Raw genomic sequence first — 16,045 nt, 5'->3', positions numbered from 1 at the left:
TCTACTTTGAGAATTATTTAGCGTAGATTCCAATAGTAGGCCTTTTATTTCTATAGTGTTCCACGTGATAATCAATTATTTTCAATGAAAAAGCACCAATTGCAGTAACACAAATGGCATACATGAACAATGGGGATTTTGATTTGTCTTTCGATCTGTTTCTTGTTAAACCATTGAGAAGCACTTGTAATTTGACTAAAAAGGTGTAAACTGGAAGTGGAATTGTAGCCGGGGAAGGGGCAAGGCCGGCCGGAGTAAGGGTCGACCAGATGTCGGAGGGTGGGTTAACGGGTGTTAGGTTGTCGGAGGTGAAGGGGAGGGAGATGAAAAAAAATGAATTGGGCAAAGAAGACAAAAAAAAATGACAAGGGTAATATCGTAAAAGACGTATGTGAAAGAGTAAAATCCGTATGTGAAAAAGTACATCCCCTAAACCAAAGGTAACAGTTGTTTTATCACACTTATGGATACACGTTTTGCAACGTGAATATATTTAGTTACACATTATTAAAAATTATAAAAAATTGATATCCTTATAGCATTTTTTAGATAAATCAAACAAGATCTATCAAACAAGATCTTACATGACTATATTTTGTCTTATAGATGAAGAATAATATCAAATTCCATACGACCATAAATAGTGCTGATGGGGCATATTCTGCACCCGCTGACCGAGTCAATATATTGACCAAGGTCAAAGCCAAAAGACAACAAGCCAACAAGAAGGACGGCCTAGCCGACGAAGCATGCCGGCCTGTCACTTGGGTCTCGGTCTCGGCAACTAGCCAGCCGAGAGACATATCTGTGTACTCACTTCCAGCTCCCTCGGCATGAAGACAACCAGGCCTGCCGGCCTGCCATAGGTCACCCGGCCGAGGGTAGAACGGTCTTTCCACCTGCTCAGCCACTTGGCCACTTGGCCACTACGTGACAAAAGGTGAAAGTCTATAAATACTCCACTTCTCTCATTGAGAAAAGGATCCGAAAACTATTTAATAAACTCACAATCGCATAATCTGGTATAAACTCCCTTATCTCTCTACAATATACTTTGCCAAGTAACATACAACTTATCTCTCTAAGTTTACTAACTTGAGCGTCGGAGTGAGTACACTTGGCCCCAAGCCGAGTCCTCAGTTTGTTTATCTTTACAGGATAGAATACAAGGAAGAGACGAGCAACGACGTCATTCAACAAGCTCACATGGTCACAACACTGCTCCGAAATTACACGCGGAACAATTGGCGCCGTCTGTGGAGACAATACTAAAAGCTAGTCATTTCCCTTACAAAAACCCAAAACCCATTCAAAGAGCTAAAAAGATGTCAAAACAGCCAGAACTTGTGAGTGTAGAAACTGAATTCTACCAGGATGAAACGTTCCCCAATTCTGAGATCGGGCAGTCCCCCGCCGGCCGAGTCACTGAGCCGGTGAAGTACGGGATGCCAAGAGAGCCAGAAACACCGCTGCCCGCCGACCAAGTCACTGTCATGGGACATGTGGTCGATGCAGCCAAACTGAAGCTATTCCTGGACCTGATGGGTAGCACGCCGATCACCCCCGTCACGACGACGGTGACGGCCACGCATCCAAAGCTGACCAGGACCCCGAAAGTGACTCCGAACAACCTGACCGAAGCGATGCAAGAAGTTGGGCGTACTAAAACGCCAGCGGTGCCCGTGTTGCCAGTGGCAGACCAAAGTCCTTCCCCCCTTCGCGGGAGGACAGCGTCGTCGCGGCACCAACGAGGCCACCCCCGAAGAAATGAAGAGAGAAGTCCGACTCACCAAAGTCGGACAATGAGAAGCCCTTCCCGACAGAGGGAGGCAAGCCGGACTAAGGGTGCGAGGATTCGATCGCCGCGTGTCATTCGACACGTGGTCAGACAGCCCCCCAGTACCTATGTCCTCGACGTCCCTGTGCCGACTAAACTGAAGCTGCCGCCCCTATCATACAAAGGGGATAGCGACCCCACCGACCATGCCGAGGCTTTCGAGTCATACATGTCGGTGTGGGAGCAACCCGATGAGGTGTGGTGCCGAGTCTTCCCAACGACTCTCCATGGCATGTCACAGAGTTGGTACAAGGGGCTCCCCAATGGCTGGGTATACTGTTATGCCGACCTAAGGGACAACTTCATAGCCCAGTACGCTTGCAACAAGCGAAGGGCTGTGGAGACATCAGATCTCCTGACTATCCGACAGGGGGAGGACGAGTCCCTCCGGAGCTACGTCAAGAGATTCGATGCTAAGGTTCAGCAGATCCGAGAGCTGAACACTGAACTGGCGGCCTTCGCACTGATGAAAGGCCTACCGAAAGGCGATTTCAAAAACGAGCTCATCAAGTGCGAGGATCTCAACCTAGACTCCGCCAGGAAGATGGCCGACCGAGCCGTAAAGGTGGAGGACTATCACAAGACCTGGGTAGGCCACAGTGAAGCTGGGCACCCAGAGAGGAGGAGCCGCCGGGACAACGTGGATGAAGGACGCCGTGACGTTAATAGGTCACGGCCAGAGATATTCAACAGGAAACAGAACTCGGCGGGCGCCGGGGGGAGTTCGGGACCATACACCCCGAAGCGGTACAACGGTCTCACCCCCCTGGTCAAATCACCGGCCGAGGTCTTTGCCCTGAGCAAGAATGAAGGGCAGAAATGGGCAAAGCCCCCCAAGACGAGGGGGGACGGCGACCTTAGCCAGTTTTGCGACTACCACGGCCAACCCGTCCATAAGACCGACAACTGTCGGCATCTGAAGAACGCCATCGAGGAGCTGATCTGAAAGGGGGCCCTCAGCAAGTATGTAGCTGGAGGCCGAGAAACAAGCTCCGACGTGGCGAACAGAAAATCAGTATTCCAGAGAATGGGAGTGATCCAGGTTGTCATCGGAGGAAACGAGAACGGTGGGTCAGCTAATGGGCACAAACGGCACCTAAATGAGCTTTACCAAGCCATCAACTTTGTGCCCACCACAGCGATCCCCGCTTCCACCGTCCCCGATATAACCATCGGCAACAAGGACTACGAAGGAGTCGTAGCCCCACACAGCGACCCGCTGGTAGTCCACCTGGACATAGTCAACCACTTGGTCAAGAGGTGCCTAATTGACACAGGCGCCTACACGAACATCATGTTCAGGGAATGCTTTCTCAATCTCGGTCTGAAGATTGAAGACCTAAGCCCCTGCACCAACCCGCAGTCAGACTTCTCCGGCCGGCTGTACCCACAGGGTCAATCAAACTGCCGGTGATGTTCGGCCAAGCCGATGCGGCTAAGAATGTTTTATCTAAGTTCGTGGTGATCGACGGTTCGTCCGCCTACAATGTTCTTATAGGCCGGGTCACTTTGAGCGAGGCCGATGCTGTGATGTCCATCCGGGCCCTGACATTAATGTATGTCTCGGACCGGGGGGATGCACAAAAGCTCGTCTCAAAGGACGAAAGAGATGAAATCGTCAACATCCAAGTATCTGCCAGAGGGTGCAAGATGCAATCCCTCAAAGTGGCAAAGAAGTAAGAAAAAGGGAAGAGCCCATCCTTACAACAGGAGGGCGAACGAATGGATACCAACATCGGCATGGTCGAAGGAGCCCAGACCGAAGAAGTGGAAATTGACCCAGGGCGCACCGTGACTATCGGTGCCGACTTGGAGCCAAAATTCAGAGCCGGTCTCCTAGACCTGCTGAGGAAGAACAAAGATGTCTTCGCATACTCAGCAGCCGAGATGTCAGGCGTGAGCCGAGAGGTGATCGTTCACAAGCTGAACGTACTCTCCACCGCTCGCCCTGTCAAGCAGAAGATCAGGAACTCCTCAGCCGAGAAGGATAAAGCCATCAAAGCCGAAGTAGACAAATTACTAGAGGCGGGCTTTATCATGCCTTGTACCTACCCTGAGTGGCTAGCAAATGGTGAAATGGTGAGGAAGTCATCAGGGGCGTGGAGGATGTGTGTTGATTTTACAAATCTTAATAAAGCATGCCCTAAAGATTGTTATCCCTTGCCTCGAATAGATAGCTTAATAGACGCAACGGCAGGCTACACTATGCTGAGCCTGCTAGACGCCTTCTCAGGGTACCATCAGGTATTCATGGTCGAAGAAGACATGCCTAAGTGCGCATTCATCACCATACACGGCACATACATGTATAAAATGATGCCGTTCGGTTTGAAAAACGCTGGCGCAACTTACACTAGGCTGGTGGACAAAGTGTTTCAAGATCAAAAAGGGCGAAACATCGAGGCTTACGTCGACGATGCTATTGTAAAAAGCAAGTCTGACAGCGAGCACTTGGCCGATTTGAGCGAGACATTTTGTTCACTAAGGAAATATAGAATGAAGCTCAACCCAAAGAAATGCAACTTCGGTGTCCGGGCCGGCAAGTTCCTCGGCGTACTTGTCAGTGCCAGGGGAATTGATGCCAATCCGGAGAAAGTCCAAGCAATACTGGACCTACCAGAGCCGAGGAATCGAAAAGAGGTTATGACGCTGACCGGGAGAATGGCGGCACTAGCCCGCTTCATCTCTCGGTCGGCCGATAAGAGCACACCGTTCTTTACAGTGCTGAAAGGAAATAAAGACTTTATGTGGGGCGAGCAACAGAGCACATCTTTCAGGCAACTGAAAGCTCACCTTCTGACACTGTCGACCCTGTCCAGGCCAATGCTGGGGGAGACGCTATACCTATATCTAGCAGTTACCTCGGCCACGGTTAGTGCCGTAATCGTCAGAGAAGAAAACAAGCAGCAACTCCCAATTTAATTTATCAGCCATACACTGCTGGCCGCCGAAAGGAACTACCCACTGATTGAAAAAGCGACCTTTGCCGTCGTCGTTGCCGCAAGGAAGTTCAAACCTTACTTCGACGCACATCCCGTGATGGTCTTAACCGACCAGCCATTGGAGAAAGCCTTAGAAAAATTCGAAAAATCAGGCAGACTTATCAAATGGGCGGTGGAGCTATCCGGCTTCGGCATTCAGTACAAACCAAGGCCTTCGATAAAGGGGCAAGCGCTTGCAGACTTCCTGGCCGAGTGCACATATCAAGAAGAATCACACCCCGGTGTGTGGGAAGTATACACCGACGGTTCCTCCACGGCGAACAGCTCAGGAGCCGGCATCCTTATCATCAGCCCAAACGGGGACGAGTTTGAGTACGCCTTGAAGTTTACCTTCTCGGCCTCAAATAATGAATCCGAATACGAGGCGGTGATAACTGGAGTCGAGTTAGCTAGAGCTGCCGGGGCGGAGCATGTTGTGGTGAAGACAGATTCACTCTTAGTGGCTAATCAAATCAGAGGAGAGTATGAGTTTCGAGACGACGGGATGGTGAGGTACCTGGAAAAGGTAAAAGCTGACACCTCAAAATTGAAATCTTTCCAAATTCAGTGCATCCCCAGGTCTGAGAACAACCGAGCCGACGCTCTCTCAAAACTTGTCGGTTCAAGCATCAAGAATGTCAGTCGAACCGTGCTGGTGGATATCAGGAATGCTAAAAGCATCACTGAGACCGTCGGCATGGTGGGCGACATCGAAGCCGAGACGACGTGGATGACTCCGATAATGAAATACAAACTCACAAATGAGTTACCGGAGGACCGCAATCTCTCCCAGAAGATAAGAAGGATCGCCGCAAGGTACTCAGTGTTCGAAGGAGAATTATACAGAAGGTCCGTAATAAGACCACTCTTGAAATGTGTCGGCCCAGCCGACGCGGAGCTAATACTGACAGAGATTCACGAAGGCATCTGTGGACATCACATGGGGGCAAGAACGCTAGCCCACAAAGCTCTCCGAGCCGGCTACTTCTGGCCCACCATGCTTGAGGATTCCAGAACTAAGACCAAGAAGTGCAAGAACTGTCAAATGCATGCTCCGATAATACATGCTCCTTCCCGAGACCTGCAACCGGTGCTTAGTCCCCTTCCTTTCGCACAGTGGGGGATGGATTTACTAGGGCCATTTCCGACGGCCTCCGGATGAAGAAAGTACCTAATTGTCGCCGTTGACTACTTCACCAAATGGGTCGAAGCTGTCGCGGTACCTGCCAAGACCACGACGGCCGTAATAAAAGTGATTTGGGAGAACGTTATAACTCGTTTTGGGCTACCCCAAGTCATGGTATTTGACCACGGCCGAGAATTTTGGAGCGACATGGTGATGAATTGGTTGGAAGAACTCGGCGTCAAATTCGCATACTCCTCTGTCTTCCACCCTCAGAGCAACGGGCAGGCAGAAGCAGCCAATAAAACGATACTCAACGGGCTAAAGAAGAAGGTTGAAGATCTAAAAGGAAGGTGGACTGATGAACTACCCGACGTCCTGTGGTCACTTCGAACCACGGAGAAAGAGGCAACGGGATACAGTCCATTCCACCTAGTCTATGGGTCTGAAGACGTCCTGCCAATTGAAGCATCGGTGCCGACATTCAGAACGCAAACCTTTGACCCAGCCGAAAATGAGGAAGGCCTGAGAGCCTCCCTAGACCTGGTCGAAGAAAGTCGAGACACGGCACGGCTCAACTTGGCAGTGTATCAAAACCGAATAAGAAGAGCATACAGCCGTAGGGTCCACAAAAGGGACTTAAGAGTGGGAGATCTAGTCCTTAGAAAGTCGGCCGCAACCATTAAAGGAAACATCCATGGAAAAATGACGGCCAACTGGGAAGGACCCTACAAAGTGGTTGAAGAAATGAGGCCGGGTACATACCGGCTGACAGACATGGAGGGTGTTCCTCTAATGAGCCATTGGAACACGGACAACCTAAGGAAATACTTCGTATAGCGGCGGAGGTGTCCAAAACCGTTGTGGGCACCCCAACGCATGATTTTTACCTTATGAAGAATGATCCAAGTTTTCCATCAAAGTACTTGTCCCCTCCATAAGTCATGCCAAAGCAGACGCCACGGCCAAGCCCGTGCAGTCACTAAAAGTGCAGTTGATACTCGCGAAAGCGACCAACATGCTTAGGAACGTATAAGTACAGTTGAGACGCAAATCTAGCCGCCTCGGCCAACTGAAGGCCCGGCAGAGGAAGCGATCAATATGTCTACAGATACGAACGCTGTCGCGCCGTAACCCCAACGGGGACACAACGACCGATACGCTAATAGGAACGTATAAGTACAGTTGAGACGCAAATCTAGACGCCTCGGCCAACCGAAGGCCCGGCAGAGGAAGCGACCAATATGTCTACAGATACGAACGCTGTCGCGCCGTAACCCCAACGGGGACAAAACGACCGATACGCTAATAGGAACGTATAAGTACAGTTGAGACGCAAATCTAGCCGCCTCGTCCAACCGAGGGCCTGACAGAGGAAGCGATCAATATAGTCTACAGATACGAACGCTGTCGCGCCGTAACCCCAACGGGAACACAACGACCGATACGCTAACATGTTCACAACGTCGGTTGTGAAGCGCAAATCTGACCGCCTCGGCTAAAACCGTGCGCGGAGGAGGAAGCGACCAACATGTCAACATGTTGATAAACGTTTAAGTACAATTGAGATGCGCCTTCTAACTGCCTCGGCTAAGCCGGAAGTAAAAACGAAATAGCACTCGATATGTTGAAACGTAATACCCCGGCCAAGCCGGGGGCAAAGAAACAGACTTTATTGAAAAATGTTTACAGGTGAGGCAAAACAAAGATGACGGCCGTCCCCACAAGGGATAGCCTAAACACAACCTACCAAAGTTTAATAAAAACAAAAGGTACAACAAAAGGTTACAGACATAAGACTTGAAGCGCCAAAAGGATGGCAAGGAGGAAAGACTCAATAGTTGGCCCCCGAACAGCTGAAGCTGTCCGAAATGCCGGGTGAATCCGGTGACGACCGCCCGTCTCCCTATGCCTTCTGCTTCGCCGCCACCGGCGGCAGAGGGCAAAGATCACCAGCGTTGGGCGGCCCAGAAGCCAACTTGGCAGCTTCATCTGCCTTAACCCTCTCAGCTTCCTCCCTGGCCTCCTTCACCTTTGCAGCATGGGCCGCCTTGGCCTCAGCTTCCTTAGCAGCCTTCGCCGCCTTGGCCTCTACAGCAGTCGCCCTCTCATCAAGAAGCCGGTCAAAATCTTTCCACGGGAAGTTACCCTCAGGAAGGAGCACTTTGATCGCATCCCTGGCAGCATCCTCAGCTTGGTCCCGGTACTGGGCACACATGTCAGGAATGATGACGGTTTTAAGCGTCTCAATATCCTTCTCCCTCAGAGCAAGGATAGCCTTTGTGTTCTTATGCTCCTTCGCCTCGGTGCCATGCAGAGACTTCCATTTATCCCTCTGCTCAACCATGGTATTATAACCACCCTGGAATTTGGTCTTCTCCTCCCGCTGCTTAGCGGCATCGGCCAACGCAGCCTCAACCTTGGCCCTCTCGGCCAGGACCAGCTTCTCAGCCTCCTTCTTAAGCTTTTGCTCAGCAAGGAAGTCCTTCTTCGTCTTCTCGGCCTCCTTCTTAGCAGCGGCAAGCTCAAGCCTAAGCCGTTCAAGCGCAGGGGCAGCCTGAGCCATGACCTTTTCTTGCTCCATAATGTGAGCGCCGGCCAGTTCATTCCACTTCGCCAGCCTCTTGGACAACCTCGTGCCTTCCGCCACAAGCTGGGCGGGGGAAACCTTCTGGGATGAGGAGTCGACGGTGACGTTTTTACCACCCGTCTGCTTAGGCCGCTTCTCCAATTGTCGTTCAGTGAGAACGACGGCCGACGACGGCGGATCTACAAAAAACTCAGACAAAGCATTCATGTCAACATTCATTGACATGTCAGAGAGCCTATCATCAGGAATTCCTAAAGAACCGGCTAAATCCGAGCCATGGGTTAGATCCGTACCAGTCTGGACCTTCTTGGATGGAGGGCCGGCTGAGTCCTTCTTTCCCCTGCCTCGGTAGCAGCGGTAACAGGCATTGCTTCTTTCCTTTTCTTTGAAGGAGGAGGACCCTCCACAACGGTGACCTCCTCTTCTTCAACATTGATGACCACCTGCTCCTTTTGGACCACGGGGATTGAAGATGGAGCTGGAGTTGACGCCGTGGCCGCCGTAGACGTTGTCTTTTATCTTCGGCGCGGCACACGTCCGCCAATCTCCGCCCGAGTTACCGTCACATCCATAGCCTTCAACGCCTGCTCCATTAGTTTGTGAGGGGCCTGCTTACGATCACGCGGCTCAACCTTGGGATGCAGCTCAACAACTTCCCCGTCCTTGTCAAGTCCCAACTTCTTGAGGATCTCCACAGACAGATCCTGGCCAAACCGGTCTGCAAGAAACAAAGCAAGAGTTAAACAAAAGAAGTAAAACAAAGCTCAAATACAGAAGCATAAAAGCAAAGGTGGACCTCACACCGACCCTACTCACCCTGGCTGAGGGCCGGTATGAGGCCGACGTGGCAAAGCGGCTCGTCCTGAAGAACGATCTGCGTCGGGGGCATCCATCCCTTCGGCGTGCCATCCTTCTCAGCCTCAAACAGCCCCATTGCCCGCGTTTCGTCCTCCTTAAGATAGACCTTCGCGGCATCCATCTTAAGCTTATTCCGGGAGACGTATTTATCATGCTGTAGATACCTCATTTCTGCACCCCTCGCAAACCACCCGGTGATGATTGGGCCGCATGTTTGATTCGCGGAACGATTTGTGACAATTCGTAAGATTATCGTCAAGTGATTGCTCAAATATTAATGTCTACCTCTTAGTTGTCATCTACGTCCCGATACGGTCGTTTTGGCAGTAATTAGAGTACATTCGGAGTCCGGGCCTAAAACCGTCTCCATTTTCTGATAACCATTAAATCCCGAGTCGGAATGTTCTGGAATGTTCCGGATATTTCTATTCCATATTTCATAAATTTTATCTTTTAGTAAGCAATTTCCCGTAATATTCACATAATATATTAAGGAAAACAAGATTATTTCCGTCCTACCATAACTCAAACACGGAAATCTTTCTTCCGCAGGAGGAAACCCCTTGGGAAACGCGCAGGTCTTTGCGCCTCTTCCAAGAGACGCAGTGGCTGCTGCGCCTCTTCCCAGGCCCTTTTCTGCATGTTTCTCGTATCTTTTTCATATCTTTCCGAGATTCACTTCCAAAGAATCTCCGAAACCCTAATTCCTTCACGTGATTAGTATAAATAGGAGCCTTCGCTCCTCATATTTCTCACGCGAGTGTCCGCCCTTCTCTTCTCCCTTTGCATTCTAGACTTTGTTCTTACTTTTTGGCGCCTACGTGCTTGAACATTCGACCACGTAAGCTCGGATCTTTCTGAGTACCAGCCTTTCCGTTGCATGACCGACCAATTTGACCAACTCCACAATTAATTAATCAACTTAATCAATCAACTTAATCGTTTTCCTCTTACGAGGGCACTTTCTTTGCATTCGCGTCGAGCATCACTAATCGATATCTTAGTCCTTCTCGTTTCGTCAACATGTAAGTCTGAGGGTGTAAATCTCTCTTTTATTTATTATATTTTAATTATTGTATCATCATTGTAAGGTTTACGTCGAAAATACCTCTTAAAACCGATTTCTAAAACCCTTTGTTTAAAACCTCTTTTTACGGATTTCCAGTGAGATGCGGGCGTCGAGAAAGGACGCGAAGAATCGCCGCGCCTCTTGAAGAAGCGCGACAAGAATCGCTGCGCCTCTTCGAAGAAGCGCAGTTCCTGATGCGCCTCTTCGTGAGGCTGCCGCAGTTCCTGCTTCCTTTCTTCTTCCTCGTCCTCTGTAATTCGTCTTGTTTTATTTGATTTCGATTGTTTGTTTGTTAATTCTTCGCCATGATAGCATAATAAATTCACATGTATATTGTAATCATCATCATTAATATGTTTTAATTATTTTCATTCGGCTTAAATCCCTAATAAACCAATATTTGCGGGTTTTCGTCATTAAATTCAATTCCGGGTTGTAGAGATTCAATTCATCAATGTTGAGTTTCTGGAATTCGTCTTTGATATAGTTTTCATCTGTTTATTCACATGTTCATTGCATATTCGTCATTAATCCACCATATCTAACCTAATCAATTGAATTGATTTGTTTGACTCATTAATATTTTTCACTTCTGTCATTATTCCATCTTGTATTAATTCGTTTGTATCCGCCTCATTCATATTTTATTGCTTTTATGACTCATTCATATGTTGAATAACATGCTAATCACTTCCATCCGAGTACATAATTTAATCAATCCCTAAAATCACCAAATTGTATTAACGGCTTGCAATTACGGCTTCACAGCCAGAACTGAGCCAAGGAACAGACGCAGCGTCTGCTGCGCCTATTCCAAAGGACGCAGCTCTGTTGCGCATGTTCCTGGCTAAGTTCTGTCCCTGAACTCCGTTTCTGCCTTGACTTAATTAATTAGCTTACGTATAATTGACTATTATTCGTATTATCACCTTCTGATCTGTTCGTTAATCCTTTCTTTTATTCTTTTTCTCAAATTATCCGTTTTAAAGGTATTTTCGACATAAATCGCCTATTCCATTGTAATTATTGTAATTTTCATTATTGTAATTTATAATTATTGTATTTCTTTTATTGCTTGAATGTTTTCACATGTAATTGAGCATTAAATCCTACTTCGACCTAATTGCATGATAAACTACTTGTCTCACCGACTTAGTTTAATCTTCACATGTTAGGATTAATCTATGGATGTTGCATTGCATGCATATAATCGACGATATATCAAGTACGAATAACTTCCCTAATCATTAGTAGAGGCCGCTATCGAGGCGGGCGGGATTAGGTGTTCGATCAAAAGAGCTTCCTAATACGTACCCTCACCCCTTACTCCAGATCTCCGTGAGCACCCGTGTTCATTGGCATCCACGAGAGTCATTCTAGACATAGAATGCTAAGGGTAACGATTGCTTAGTGTTCATGTCTTTACTTTATGTCTTGACATGACATGAGGTATTCGAACGGTTCCAATTTCCCATAAAAATTGGTGGCGACTCCATACAAAAATGCAAACGCTTGTTTCTCTTTTCCGTCCCAAGCGCCCCCGTGGGCCCCCGCTGTCTACAGTTTGGCGACTCCGCTGGGGATACACTTACGTGTAGCTAAGGGTGAAACTTGAACAAGGTTAGGGAATAAGTTTGTACAAGACAATTGTCGGTTTTCATAACTCGGTCTTCCTAGATCGTTTTATTCGGCCTTCCTAGGCCCAACCCAACCCATTCGACCAATCGTCCCGTCTAAACGGTCCTAATTCTTATTTGGGCCTAAGGATGAATAGCGATTGACGTCATCCATACCATGGTGCTTACTCTTGTTTGTATCAAGGGCCTTCACTACTTGAGGAAATGGACTAGGAATCGGCCTTACTCTTGTTTGGCACGAGCCTCTCCACAGACTTCGGGTTTGATGGTTCGGTATGGCAACCCACCCCTTAAACCAAATCCCTTTTAAATGCACTCAGCATCCCGTTATAATGCTTGTATAAATATGTATACCTTACGTGATCACCATTTCTAAACAAAACCATGACGATTTTTCAAAAAAATCAAAACCTTTTCTTAATCAAAATTTCGAAATAGGCCTAGATTAGCGCAAAATCCGGTCCAAACTCTGTCCGTTTGTCGTGTCAAAATTCGGGCCACAAGCCCATTTCAAAACCTCACTTCAAGTCCACTCCTACAACTACACTACAGTTGGCTAGGACACACATTTTCAAAAACCTTGTCTTTCTTCAAAGCTCACTCAACACAAGTGGCACACACCCACTTCACGAGTCAAAACATTTCTCCTTTTAGCAAGTGTGTAGAATGGTCGATCGCGTTTTGATTCGTCCTCGATCTCTTATCCAGTTCGCAAGATGCCTAGATCCAGTGATGAAACAGACCTCCACCAACTTCAAGATGGTAATGATCGAATCCTGGCCGCGCTAGCCCAAATGCAAGTTACCCAAGAACAAACCTATGACCGCCTTGAGGCCATCGAGGGCCGTATCTATGCCGTAGAAGGAAGACTACCTCCTCAGGAAGATGAAGTACTACGTAACTCCGATGAGGAATCCAGGGATGAAAATCCTTTCATGGGGATGACTGTGGCTGAAAAAAGACTCCAATACTTAGAGGAGCAATTGATGTACCTTAAGGGGGATGACATTTACAGGGAGAACAATCGCAAATATGAGGCCGTCAATTCCAAATTGCCAACTAACTTCAATATGATGGATATTCCTAAATTCAAGGGGCACGAGAACCCTTTGAACCACATCCGTGCCTTCAAGGATTACATGTCTATCAAAGGCATCAAACCCGAGATGTTCTTAAGGATCTTTCCTTCATCTCTTGACACTATCCCAAAGCAATGGTTCTACTCCTTGGATCATAAGAAGGTCGCTACTTGGGAGGATGCCGCAATCGAGTTTTCTAAACAATATGCGGATAATGCCGAAATCCATGTCAACATGCGCACTCTAGAGGTTCTTACCCAAAATGACAAAGAAGGATTCACCGACTTCCTAAGTAGGTGGAGGAAGACTAGCACTCAACTAGTTGAACGCCCGGATGAGGCCACTCTTGTGGAGAAGTTCGTGGATAATCTCAAGCCAATCTATGCCAACCATCTGAGATATCAAAACATCAAAAGTTTCAAGGACTTAACCGTACTAGGGACAAGGATTGAAGACGACATCCGCAAAGGACTCTTGTCCAAAACGGTAGGTCGAGGATATCAAGGGTCCACAAGTCGTTCATACGGCTCTACTAGCAAGACCGATGAAATTAACCTTCTCGAGCCATCCAAGAAAACTACCCCACCAAGGAAATTCACAAATCTTGGGGACACTTACTCCAACGCTCTAAAAAGGCTAATGAAGCAAGGTAAACTTCAACCCATTTGACCTACTCCCGAACCCGAAAGGAAATCCAAGTTCTGGGACGAAAATTCGTACTGTGAATACCATAGGGGCAAGGGGCATGACACATAAAAATGCTACAAGTTGAAAAACGTGCTTCAAGACATGATTGAAGATGGTCGATTGCCAATACCACCGGGAGGTAAGCCCAACAACACTCAGAATCCTCTTGGAGTTCTAGTGATCACAAGTGATGAATCTACCTTAGATTGCTCACACCTCATTTCTCCCATCGAAAATGAAATCCATGCAATTCAGAATGAAGGGTTCTACTCTACTATCTCCCCTACCATTTCCGACTTTATCACATGGGCAAGGAGTGTGGATAGACAAGTTTGGGAATTAGAGAATGTGGTGACAACCGTACGCAATCCCAACGCAATACCCGAAGAACGTGTGCCATTAATCTTCTCTCAAAATGCCACCATGCAAGAAATAATCACCGTGGTTGATAGACTAGTCGACCAAATCATACGACTAGAAGATGATATCATGCGAATAAGGGAACTAGATACAATCAATGGAGTTTGGGCCGACGATGATGAGGACGAGTATCTCATTGAAAACTCTGTAGTCAAAGAAATAGTCCAAAATGGTGAAGACCAAGATGTGGACCACCTAACTCGTTCGGGTCGTCCATATCAAAGCACTACTCAAAACGGTCCAACTAACGTTGTCACACCAAATGACAACGAAGATGACCCCACCGATCATTTGCTCAAGCAATTACAGAAAACAAAGGCTGATCTTTCAGTCTGGCAATTAGTAGCAAGCTCATTCCCACATCGCCAAGCTTTACTGCAAGCTTTGGCCAAGCTAAACGTAGCACATAACTCCATTCCTGAAGATGTAGTCAACTTGGTCTTCCAAGAATCACCAAAGCTAAGTAATCCTATTACTTTCTCAGACGAAGATTTGCCACCTTTTGGCGCTAGTCACAACCTTGCTCTATACATCACTGTCATTTGTCTAAAGAAAAATGTGCCAATGACCTTGGTGGATGATGGCTCCGCGGTCAACGTCAAACTCCTCAAAACGGCATACAAGCTAGGCATAAAAGAGTCGAATTGGACCCCTACCAATCAAGGTGTGCGTGCGTACGACGGTACACGACGAAAGGTAGTAGGACTTGCTAACCTAACCATAGCCACAGGGCCAATCAAACGAAAGGTTAACTTCCAAATAGTGGACATTGAAGCTTCATTTAACATACTTCTAGGAAGGCCTTGGATTCACGCTTCCAAAGCGGTAACATCCACCCTTCATCAAAAGATCAAAATCCCACTAAATGGCAAAGTAGTGACGATCACTTCGTCACCCATCAAGGCAATAATCGAAAAACAGTCGAACAATCAAGTCCTTGCGGATCCCGTATACGAACTTGGGGGCTTCCAAAGTGTAAGCGTCATAGAAAGTGAGCTGGCACCCTTATACTATAATCCCTACTCCAACTTGGTGGTCAACCACATACTCAAATCCCAGAGATACTTCCCTGGAATGCCTTTGAACCCTATTCGGAAGAACACCTTCGCACCATACAAGGAAGGCAACTCAAAGAGGATACCACTTGGACTAGGGTACAAACCCACAAAAGAGGAGGTTCTAAAAATGCTTGCCCAAGTTCAAAACCGCAAACATGTAGGAGTCCAAATGAGGCCCTATCTCCCTACTTTAAATGGGTACTTTGTTCAAGAAAGAAGTCTAGAACTCTTCCACGGATTTCCCGAACCTTGGCATTATCTCGAGAGGAAGCTAGCCGGAATCGAGATCTTTCACGATTGCTACTTTATCCCTCCAGAAACGGTTCCTACCCTCAAAACCCGTCAAGCACCTTGCTTAGACGAACAAGCTGTTAGCCTATTATTCGGAGAAGATCGATTTGTTAGGGCCGCGCAAGATGAGATCATTACCATGATACTTCAGGACGATCACTTCAACCCTACCGCGCTAATCACAGAGACCGGCGTGAGTCAACAGAAAGGATGGAGAAAATCAATCAAATGGACCAACAATCAAGGAAGACTCTTCAAGCTCACCACTGGAGAAGGAGAGATGTTCAAAGGAGAACCAGAAGACGACGAGTTCGAGTCGGAGTCGGAGTCAGAGTCGGAGTCTAGAGAAGTCATTAGAGAGTCTACTCCTGTCGTCATCCCCACTCCCTTTGTTTCTCCTAGCTTAGTCTCGAGT

The sequence above is a fragment of the Silene latifolia genome, chromosome 9, assembly GCF_048544455.1.
Source record: "Silene latifolia isolate original U9 population chromosome 9, ASM4854445v1, whole genome shotgun sequence".
Lineage (NCBI taxonomy): Eukaryota > Viridiplantae > Streptophyta > Magnoliopsida > Caryophyllales > Caryophyllaceae > Silene > Silene latifolia.
Note: the sequence above shows the minus strand (reverse complement) of the source record.